Source organism: Dermacentor albipictus, unplaced genomic scaffold (genome assembly GCF_038994185.2).
Source record: "Dermacentor albipictus isolate Rhodes 1998 colony unplaced genomic scaffold, USDA_Dalb.pri_finalv2 scaffold_14, whole genome shotgun sequence".
Classification (NCBI taxonomy): Eukaryota; Metazoa; Arthropoda; class Arachnida; order Ixodida; family Ixodidae; genus Dermacentor; species Dermacentor albipictus.
This window is the reverse complement of record NW_027225568.1, coordinates 13,743,134-13,755,537: the sequence shown is the minus strand read 5'-3', so window position 1 is coordinate 13,755,537 and position 12,404 is coordinate 13,743,134.

Below are 12,404 nucleotides of genomic sequence, written 5' to 3'. Positions count from 1 at the left end.
CCGTTGCATTCGCCGTCGTCGTCTAGTCCTGCTCATATGGCTAACCCGGCATCTGTGTCGAAGCCTCTTTCACCCCAAGAACTCCTGCGCTTCGTTGCGCAACAGCTCCAGCATCTCACCTCGGTTCTACTGGCCAATCTTAATCTATGATGGCTGCTACGTCTTCAAGTGTGCCAGAAGGCATCTTACAGTGGAACTGTCGCGGCATCGCAGGGAAGGTCGGAGAGCTGCGTCAGCGTCTCAGATATGGGAAGCTGCGTGCTTGGGCTCTTCTGCTTGAAGAATCCAACGGCCTGCCACCCATTCCAGGATTTGTGGCATACTCATCGCCTTCAATGTTGGATCGTAGGAGTGCTACGCCCGATGTCCCTCCAGGAAAGGTTGCAGCGTATGTAAGATGCACTCTTCATCAGACCCGTGTTGATCTTTCACGGTGGTGTGCTCTATATGGCAAGAAGTCGTGGCCGTATTGGTTCGTCTCCAACGCACGGACGTTATCATTGTTTCATACTATGCCCGCCCTTACAGCGGTCGTGCGGCTCGGTTGTGTCTCGGCTGGCTGGCGCACCTACGACAGAAACATCCTGGTTTCCCCATTATGGTCGCAGGAGATTTTAACGCGCCCCACACCACATGGGGATACGTTATTTCCAGTGCGCGTGGTACATGTGTGCTGGACACATTTATGGACGCCCAATTCACACTGCTTAATAATGTCTCAGTGCCTACTCGTCGGCGAGACCACCCTTGCGCGCCGCCACACTCACCGGACTTATCTTGGTGGCTAGGAAGGATGACCGTCTCGTGGTCATGTGAACCCGACTGCTGGGGTAGCGACCATCATCCGATTCACCTTGGCTTATCTTCGGGCGGAACAGGCCGCCTCCACCGACAATGTCGAGGGGTGGACTGGGGTCGATACAGGGCGGTATCAGAAAGCAATGTATCCAACTTCATGGTGGACCCGTCCCATTGTCTTAAGGCGGCATTAGTTGAGGCGACAGGTACGTCGTGGGTTGATGAATCGCGAACCGCTCCTGATTTGCAACTTTTGCGTCTCTGGGCGTCGCGCCGCCAAGCAGAACTTGCATCAGCACGCGACCCTGCATCAAATACCCTTCGCTTAGAGGCCCAACGCCTTACTGCAGTAGCTCGGCGCCATGAACACCGCTTAGAACGTGGCCGCTGGATGGAGCTGGTGCTCTTCTTTCGGACCTTCGTCGTCCAATGCCTCCATTTGGCGCACCTTCCGAGTAATGGAACGTGGTCGGCGCCCTCCAGAGCCCGCAGCCTGTGCCCTGTTAGCATCGGGCCAGATACCAGCAGTATTTGCAGAAACTGTCGCCAACACCTTTTTTTCGGCTTTGGACACAGCACCGCCTCCCTTCGTTGTTCAAAACTGCCTTCCCGCGGGCGCAGGCACGCCGCCTACGCTCTCTGACATCGAGGGTATACAAGCTGCCTTCACTATGGCGGAATTTTTAGCGGCAATCGACCTGTCGAAGCCATGCAAGGCACCAGGACCGGATGGCATGCCGTATGAACTTTATAAAAACACGGAAGGCAAGGTTCTCGAAGTGCTGTTGGTGGCCATAAACGAAGCTTGGGCTACAGGAGTCATTCCCGATTCTTGGCGGCATGCAGAAATGGTCCCTATTCCCAAACCCGGAAAACCCCAAGATAATATCGCTCATATGCGCCCAATAGCACTAACCTCAACGTTAGGCAAGCTGATGGAGCGTAAGCTCGCGACACGTATTACATGGTGGCTCGAGTGGTACTCATGGTATCATCCTGGCCGAATCGGGTTGCGTGCTCATCTAGGCGCAGAGGATGGCCTTGCGTACCTATCTTCTATGGTTCTCATCGGAGGCCGCTCCCGAAGAATTCGCACGATTCTGGCGATGGATATTCGTAAAGCATACGACCATGTGAGTCACGAAGCAATTGTCGGAATTCTCCATTGGCTTCAATTCCCTAGCCGTGTCTGCACATTCGTCGAAGCCTTCCTGTGCGCTCGCACCTTCTCCATTCGCCTGGCTGGCAAAGCAGTAGGTCAGTTCGTCGCACATCGGGGTGTCCCACAAGGATCTGTGCTCGCACCAGTCCTTTTCAATATTGCTCTCCTTCCACTAGCCTGGAAGCTAGCCACGATACATAACGCACAGTGCATAATGTACGCAGATGACATCACTGTCTGGTCAGTTGATCCTGAAATCTGCCACCAAGAACAAGCGCTCCAAGAGGGCCTAAAGATGACGCACAACTGGTGTGCTCGGAGAGGCCTTGACATTTCCAAGGACAAGACGACGTACATGTCAGTAGCGAACAAGTATGGGCGCCGTCTACTGGCACTCCGGCCTCTTCAGTTAACTCTGGATCAGCAACCATTACACGAGGCTTCAACTCTCCGTGTGCTCGGCCTTGAAATGGATTCCTCCGGATCTGCGGGACCATGGGTCAAGAATGCAAAGCAACAGGCCGCAGAAACGATACAGTTGATACGTCGGATTGAGAAGAAATCTGGCGGAGCGAGCACCAACATGGCTCGCCTTCTGGTCCGTTCTGTATTGCAACCACGACTCGTCTACAGAGCCCAGTTTCATCATCTCACAAAGGCACAATGGGCTCGCCTTGAGGCCATTAATAATGAAGCTATGCCGGCCATAACGGGACTACCACGTCTCACTCCGTTGCCAACCCTACAGGCTGAGTCCCAACTCAACACTATTGACGAACTCGTACACCAACGTCGATGCGCGCGCGCCCTAAAGCCATCATATTTCGGCTCGGCTGCTTCACTGGCCCGGTACATGGGACACGAAATAGACAATCCAACATCTACGAGACGCGATGTAGCTCCGTGGAAAAGTGTACAATTAAGTGACAATAAGCCTCTTGGTCGTCTGTATAGCCCGGTTCCTCGTCAGGCGAATGCCCATGTTTCTCGCCTTCATCGCGCCGATGCCAATCAAGACGATGCGACTCTTGTAGCATGCACTGATGCCAGTGTTAATGGCACCATGATTCACACAGCTCTCGTGTGTCCATTGATACCAGAGGCAGGCCAAACGTGCTCGTATGTTGCCGATCCTGCACCACCGGCCTACCTTGCCGAGCTTGCTGCCATACGAGACGGCTTGGCCGCGTTGCTACCTACTGTTCAAGATGCTCGATACTCTCAACTCATCATTCGCACAGACTCGACTCAAGCCATCCACGACATACGTAGGGTATCTCGGTCCACCCTATTGTCAGATAGCATTCACCGTCTTGCTGCCACTACGAATATCCTCATACGCGTCCAGTGGGTGCCTCGAGCAGCCCTGCCGGGTCTCCTTGAAGCAGATATGGCAACCCACCCACAGATTACAGCATACCCACTTCCACATTTTCCTGTAGACGCCTGTGGACGACTGATCCGGGAAAAGGAAAACCTCCGACGTACCACACGAGCTCTCATACCTCCGTGTGGGTCAGACCTCCCTGGCGGGTTAACCCGCCGAGAGGAGGTTACGTTAAGGAGGCTACGTGTCGGGGTCGCACTCACCCCGTCTGTGACCGCTCTCTGGCCACAACAATACCATGGTCCTTACGGCTCATCATGCCCATTTTGCAACACAGCAATCCAAAATGTGACAGTGACACACCTATTATGGACGTGCCCAGGGCTTCATCTAAGCCGTCTCCGCCATCTCCGGGCAACAGGCCTTCGGCCTGGCCGCCCACCCGACCTTGTACGTTGGATTCATGGACCCCATCATCGTTCACTTCTAGATTTTTTGCACGAGTCGAATCTGTTCGTGTATTTCTAACATCTTTTGTGTTATGCCTAAGGGCATGCTTTCGAATAAAAAAAAAAACCGTTGTCTCTGTATTAGCAGCATGAAATGGTAAATCTGCTCACTATCTGATCGCTTGGCGTAGGGAGTAAAACATAAAGCATAAGAGCGCATGCTCGTGCACAGCATACCTAAGGCAACCACGAAACTTCTAAGCGGCAGGCGCTATCAAATATTTGCGATGCACCGGCATCGTTCTCGCGCATTTCAAGTCTAGTAGGCTTCAAATTACCATATGTCTACGCTAGCCTTCCTGCATGAGGCCGATGGCGCTGCTCAACACAGCGATCACTGCGGTTGGTGAACCAGCATGGTACATATGTAAGCTGTGCGCTTCTGCATTGCCTTTTTGGCCTGCATACAGCCATAATATATGAGAGGGATCGCATAAAAAGAATGCGATGCCTATTTTTGAGGAGAACATTTTCGTAATACGTGTGAGTGCGTCGTAGAGAACGGAACGAACACAACCGAAAAAAAAAATTCGGTTATCATCCTCTTTCTCGAAAAAGCAAGATAAAACGGGCAAACGCCGCAGTAGGACCTCGCATAGTCACGCCGCACAACGTTCATAAATATATAACCGCTGATGCCGTATGCTTGGACCATGCGGTATATAGAGCAAAGATATATGTAATCCAGCACCTACCACTCCTTAAGACGCTCGCGCAGTTCGTAAACAGTCCCTTTGCTGGACAAGCTTAATTCAGACTGTAAGGTATGCTGCTATTACTTGCCCAAACTATTTTATTCAAGGGCGGAAATCTCATCCATCGAACCAAGTAGTCACGCAATGTAACCTGCAGCGAACAATTTGAACGCTTGTCAAAGTATAGCATCCCAGCTCCTATCGTAGCAGCGGTATCCACGCTGTTACGATCGTTGCGTATGTTTCATGGCTCCTAAACCGCAGCTTAGAAATAGAGGATAACACTGCAATAAGGTCACATTAGTGATTGGAACATTCAGAAATACACGATCGGTCTCCGAGGCTGCTTGTACGCTCAAATATGCGCGCACACGTCGCGCTGCGTGCTCCGTCCACCTCAACGCCAGCAGAAATTCCGGCCATGACGCCTTAAACCACTTCAACACGTCTCACAGAACCGTTTACCACGTAGAAAACGCGCGTCATACTGAGCAGACCGCACGACTGCGAAAACAAACGCCACAACCTACCGCCGAGCGTATACCTGCCATGCAAAAAACCGCTTTCACCCAAGCCAGTATGGCGCTGCTCATAGGCGGCGCCACTGCGTTCACAATATGGCGGCGCTTACGAAAAAAACGGTCTATAGCATCGACAAGTTCATAGGCCAAACCGTCATGACATTAGTCGGGCAGCGGACTCGGGCGAGCGTCTCGGTGCGCGTTTTCAGAACATCGCAGACCGGGCGCCGTAGCAGAAATCTTCCTCGCGTGTGTGCTTGCTGCATATCCGAGTTGTCTATAGCTGATGACTGTTTGTAGGTTTTATGTTTCGCGAGCCAAGCTTCACGCAGCTTCTTGTCCTGCGGCTACGTGCGAATAAGGCTGACACCGGCCCCCGTTACGTGCGTTCGGCCCTGCGGCACCGAGCAGTAGCCTTCCACGTTGCGCGCGCCTTCAAAGGCAGCCACTACCTGTTGTAGTGCTTTCAAGCGTTGTAAAGGAGACACTCGAAGCGGGAAAATTTCGCCACTAAATGAGGACCGCAGCGTACGAGGGAATTTCGTTTTCAGCTCGCTTCGGCGCTCCCGAAGCAGCCGACGCGGCCGCTATGTCCACGTGATCCCTCCTAGCACGTCACGCCGACGGTGGCGCCAGCTTTTCCAGTGGTGGAGCTCGAGGGCCGAAGCGGGAAATTGGTCGCCCTCAATTCGCGCGCGGAAACAAGCGCTTCACCACATCGAGCGTCTGCAACGGTCGCCACAGGGTCAGCGTCTCGTGTGCCGCCTCCACTCCTTCGAGGGCTCGGGCATGGACCAACGTGCCACCGAGTTCAGCACTCGCATCGCCTCTTTGCTTAAACTCCTCCCCCTGCCGCCTTCGCCGCACGCCTCCGCGCTCCTCGACGTAAACATCACCGTCCCGGGCGTCAAGAGCAAGCGACAAACAGCACTCCGCGTTTACATGAATGCGACAATGTCGCATCGCATTTCTAGCGCATCACATTCATGTAAACAGCAGTAATGCGCTAGGAAGGCGCATCGCATTAAAGCGCCAGGCGAGGGTAGATTTACGGGCACGAGTCGACTCTCGCGGAACATCCTCGCGTCGGCTCTCCTGTGAAGTGGCGGGTTGTCGCCCTACCATTCACAACCCGCCACTTCACAGGAGAGCCGACGCGAGGAGGAGTATAACGATCCGGCACGTATGGTACCACGCGATATTCTTGCTCACCAGCGCGGCATGCGGGAAAAATACGGCGCCCCCCACGCATCTTTGCAAGGGGAAGACGCAATAGATCTCCGCAGGATTCAAACGGGGGTCTACCAAAATTTATTAAGATTAAGCAAAATTTTCCCAACGATGTACGGGCGTGCGTGTCCGTGGTGTAGCGACTCACCACCGTCTTTGTACCACATCTCATGGGGATGCCAAAATAGACCGCCGAATTTAAATGCCTACTTAGTTAGATATAATGTAACCAACACACTGGAGCAATGGGAGGCACAACTCGCCAGCTCAGACCCGAAGGTGCAGAAGGCCCTTCTTGGTCACGTTCGGCTAGCGGCAGAAGCCAGTGGAGCCCTGGACTTGGGGCACCACCCATCAAGCTCCTAATCCCCTATCCCCATTTCCCCAATTCAATAAAGTTATTCTCTCTCTCTCTTATTCTCTCTAGCCTCCTATATTTTTCATGCCCGCGCAATGGTAGCAATCATAGAGTTACTAGTTGTTCTACTAACTCTATGGTAGCAATGGTGCCGCGGAGACCGTCCATTGCCCTCTCCTTTCCTCCTCGATTTACGCCTCGGCTCTCCGCGAGAGGCGCTCGCACCCCAGGGTGCGAGCTAGCTAGCAATAATGGAAATAGACGAATATGGGAAGTACAGCCTCGGAAGTGATCATAAGCGTATTAGTTTACAGTTGGGAGCCCTACTCAAAAGAGAAATGCAGGGAACCCAAAAAGAGTACGCAAAATTAAATGACGCGCAAATAGCGCAAATAGCGGCTGGCATAGAGGAAGCAATAAAGAAACATCCCATGGAAAGGTGGGATTATAATCAGTTAGAACTACTCATTAGTACAAAAATAAAAGAAGTAAAAGGAGTCAACCGCTGGAGAGGAAAGGGGAAGCCACGAAGTTGGTGGAATAAGGAAATTAGAGAGGCCATCGAACAACGACGGTGGGCATCTCGGGAACACAGAGAAGCAAAGAGGGCGCAGTTATCTGAAGAGGAAATAGGCCAAAAATGAGATTATTATCGACAAAAGAAACAAGTGCAGGTCCTCGTCCAGGCTAAAATAAAGCAGTCCTCTGGTCGCTGGCTGGCTGAAGTTCGAGATGTAACTAAAGGGGGGTCAAGAAAATTCTGGAACCATATAAGCTGGCTGGGTAAAGCTAATCACAGAAAAGAGGAACAGATTCACGATGCCGAAGGAAATTGTTTAGAGGGAGATGACGCTGTGAACTACATTGGTTCAGTTATAGCAGAGTCATTTAGGAAAAACGATACGGTAATCGCCCCAAGTGAGGGAGCAACACAGAATAAAGCATAATAGAAAACAGCTTAGAATTGACCAATCTTAACTGGAAAAAGGCGGAAGCAAATGTTCCAAAATACACGTCCGCGGGGATAGACGAAATTCCAATCAAGTTAATTAATGAACTTGGCCCAACTAGCAAGGAAACGCTGATAAAAGCATTGGAGGCAGTCATAACAAATAAGCGAATTCCGCACAGCTGGAAACAGAGTAAAATGAATTTGATTTATAAAGGGAAAGGTGATAAGAAGAACATAAAATCTTTCCGACCAATTACAATAACATCAGTTATATATAGGCTGGCGATCCAGGCGGTGAAATTAAAAATTCAGTCATGGGTAGAAAGTAATAGAATACTTGGAGAACTTCAGAACGGGTTCAGAAGGGGTAGGCGCTTAGATGATAGCCTGTTCGTGCTTACCCAGTGCATAGAAATAGCTAAGGCGGAAAATAGACGTCTGTATTTAGCCTTCCTGGACATAAGGAAGATTTGCAAACTCTGGTTAATTACTGTGGGGACGAAGGAGACAGTTTAGGTTTCAGTTTTAGTGCAGCTAAGTCCGGTGGGATGTTTTTCAACGATACAACTGATCAGGAGCTCACAATACAAGGCCACGAAATACCCCGAGTGGCCGAATACAAGTATCCCGGGGTATGGATAAGCAAAGGGCAGATGTACACGGAAAAGCACGAACAGTCTCTAATAGCAAAAGGGCGAAGAGATGCCGGGATAATGAAACATAAGGTATTGTGGGGTTACAACAGGTATGAGGTACTGAGAGGCATTTGGAAGGGAGTAATGGTGCCGGGGCTTACTTTCGGGAATGCGGTCCTGTGTTTAAGGGCAGAGGTTCAGTCGAGACTAGAAGTAAATCAGAGAGCTGTGGGAAGGTTAGCACTAGGTGCCCACGGGAAAACCAGAAACGAAGCAGTACAGGGAGATATGGGCTGGGCATCATTCGAAGCACGGGAAGCTCAGAGTAAAATCCTATACGAAAAACGTCTGAGGAAATTGGATGATGACAGGTGGGCAGCTAAGGTGTTTAAATACCTATACAGAAAGAGCGTTGACTCACAATGGCGGAAAAGAACTAGGAAACTAATCAGGAAGTATGCCAGACACGAGGACGAAAAAGGACTGAGCATTAAACGACAGGTTAAAAATGCGGAAGGTAAAATTTGGATAAATTCAATGGAAAAGAAGCATAGTGTAGAACTATATCGATACTGGAAACAGCAGATCAGGAAGGAAGCGTTTTATGATAACTCAAGAGGCAGTGCCCTACTCTTTGAAGCTAGATCGGGATGTCTTAGAACGCGGAGCTATAAAAAGAAATTTAATGAAGAAGAAAACACATGTACTGTGTGTGGTAAATATGTAGAAACAATAACAAAAAGAACATATGTAAACAATAAAAAGAAAAGACTTTTCCGAAGCGCCAAAAAAAAAAAACAATAACCCCAACACGTGGCAAAATTATTACGAAGCAGAAAAATCCTATAACCTACAAGTATACAAGACTAGACACTCATTTTTTTCTTCTACTCTACCCGACATGATTCGTACAAACCCACGTCAATTCTGGAAATGCATCAATCCTAACCCCATCAGAAACATAACACTGTCTGACGATAATAATAATCCAATTGAAGATCATGACGTTGCGGAAGTTTTGAATTTATCATTCAGCTCAGTTTTCACCCACGAACCGGATAACGAATTACCTGATTTCCCTTCCTTTACCTTTCCACCTATGCCGGGCTTCAGCTTCGAACCTGATGGCATTGTCAAAATAATCGACTCCTTGAAGTTAACCGCCTCAGCTGGTGTCGACAAAATTAATACTAAAGTGTTAAAAAATACAAAACATGCAACTAGCACCATACTGTTTCATATATTTCAGCAATCGCTTTCATCAGCCATTATACCTCATGACTGGAAAATAGGCAAGGTCATCCCAGTCCCCGAAAAAGGGCCTTCATCTTCTCGCCATAATTATCGACCGATATCTATCACATGTATCACTTCTAAACTAATGGAACATATAATTTTCTCTCAAATTATAAAATTTCTAGTATCCGTCAACTTCTTCCACCCTAACCAGCATGGATTTTTAAAAGGTTTGTCTTGCGAAACACAGCTAGCCCTCTTTATTAACGACCTTAGCTCTAGCATTGACCTTAACATTCCTATTGACGCCCTCCTTCCTCGATTTTGAAAAAGCTTTTGACAAAGTTCCTCACAAATGACTATTCCTAAAACTTGCTCGTCTCAATCTTAACGAACATGTTTTTAATTGGATATGCAGCTTTCTCACTAATCGGCAGCAGTTTGTCTTTGCTAATAAATGTTCATCTTCTTATTCCTCTGTTATATCTGGGGTACCTCAGGGCACCGTCTTGGGCCCCCTTCTCTTTCTCATACATATTAATGATTTGCCTGCTAACATATGTTCTAACATCCGCATATTCGCTGATGACTGCGTTATCTACCGGCCTATTACTAACACCGATGACATTTTGTTTCTTCAGTCTGACATTCAGGACGTACTAACCTGGTGTAATTCATGGCTAATGTCCTTAAATGGGAAAAAACATCTCTGCTATCATTCCACCGACGTCACTCACAACCATCTTCAAAATACCTAATTTGGAATGCAGAAATCGCTTCAGTATCAACTTACAAGTATTTAGGCATCCATTTGACATCTGATCTAAATTGGTCTTTTCATATTTCACAGATTACTAACGAGGCAAATCGCGTCCTTGGTTACTTTCGACGAACCCTGCGACTAGCTCCCCCATCAGTGAAATCCCTTGCTTAGTTAACACTTATCCGCCCCAAATTAGAGTATGCATGCGCGATCTGGGACCCTCATCAAAATAACCTTTCCATTACTCTTGAATCTGTACAGAATCGCTCAGCTCGTTTCATTTTCTCCGCCTATTCCTATCATGTAAGTGTACCTGAACTAAAACGTAATGCTTATCTCACAACTTTAGCTAACTGCCGAAAAATTTCCAGATTGTGTCTGTTTCATAAATTCTTTTACCATCCATCTCTGAACTCCATTATCAGCCCCGCCCATCGCATTTCAAGTCGCACAAAGCACGGGAAGGCCGTCTACCCGCCCCCTGCTCCTCGCACTTCTGCGCATCTGTCATCATTTTTCGTCCATACAGCAAGGGACTGGAATGACCTGCCAAACGCCATCGTTGATCAGATCGACTCATCGTCATTCAGATCATCCATAGAAGAAATGTACTGCTGAGATTCCACCCCCTCATGTAATACCCCTTCAATGGGGCCTTTGAGGTAGTAATAAATAAATAATAAAATGGAACACCTCATACTAAAATGTGATGATATCAATCCCGATGTCGATGCGGCCACAGTCACCCTTCCTGAGGCCCTAGGGTTCAGAGATAATGATAGTCATGTAAATAAAGGTGCGGTGGAAGTTAGCAAAAGGCGATTGGAGGATTGGTGGCTCAAAAGCAGAGAGGTGACATAAGGTTAAAAGGGTAGGAAGACGTATTTAAAGAAAATCGAGAAATTCAATAACCCACAACACAGATAAAAATAAAAGGCAAAATAAGAATCTGAGCATGGTGGCAACTGCCATCGCCCCGTTTCAAAGGGGACGCTCCTACCTTCCATCCATCCATCGATATGGGCTGGACTAGTTTTGAAGTGAGGGAAGCTCGCAGTAAAATTGAGTATGAAGAAAGGCTGAGGAATATGGAAGAAAGTAAATGGGCTGGGAGAGTGTTCAGGTATCTGTACAGGAAAAACATTGATTCACAGTGGAGGAAAAGAACCAGGAAGCTTACCAGCAAGTATGCGGCCTGTAGGGTGGACAACACAACAACAAAGGTCAAGCGGAAAGTCAGAGAAGCTGAATTAATCTCATGGGTGGCGGCAATGCAAAAGAAACCTTCCATGAGTAACTACTTAAGAGGAAAAAACGAAATCAGGAAAAAAACCATTTATGATAACTCAAAGGGAAGCTCATTACTTTTCGAAGCTTGATCAGGATGCCTTAGAACACGCACCTATAAAGCGAGATATAAGAAGGAAGAAGAAGCATGTGCTTGCTGTGGTAAAGCTAGGGAAACTACGGAGCATGTTTTATTAGAATGTGAAGACGTCTACCCAGCGGTCGATTTAGGCACCGCTGGCCTCCTTGAAGCCCTTGGGTTCAGAGAGAGCAGTGGTAAAGCAAACATGCCCGCAATAGACATTAGTAAGAGGCGACTGGAGGATTGGTGGAAGAAAAGTAGGAAAACGACAAAAGACGGAGACGTACAAAAGCACAGTTCGCAATAGGGGATCAGAAAATTTGGACGTGGTAGTTTAAAGTGTTTTTTTTTGTGTGTGTCTTTTTTCATTGTTTAACCTAGGTAGAATATTAGGCAGTATAGTAGCAAGAGCTTGGTGGCGCAACCCACCGCCCCGTTCCAAAGGGGACGCTCATAACATCCATCCATCCTAAAATGCTTGCCCTCACATGCCAGACCGAGCTACGCGTTGAGGCCCATCGAAGCACCCTAACCGATCCGTCAAGCAAGAGTTGTGCGATTTCCGTCGTGTTGGTTGCAGGTAAGCGTATGCGTCTTGCAACAGCAGCATGTTTATACATATATTTTCTTGAAATATCAGGGATGCATGACCGAACTTGTAAGCAGTGTTCAGAAATGAAGCGACCGTTTGTTTACTAGATTTTCCGCGACCACGTGTTAGTCGTTGGCGTTGTTGCAACGTGTATTTGCTTTACTAGCATAAAATCAGTGATTTACGATGTACAGTTCTTATCGTTTCCTTGCGTTACTTTCTTTTTTATAACCAATCAGTTCTCTATCTGCAGTGTG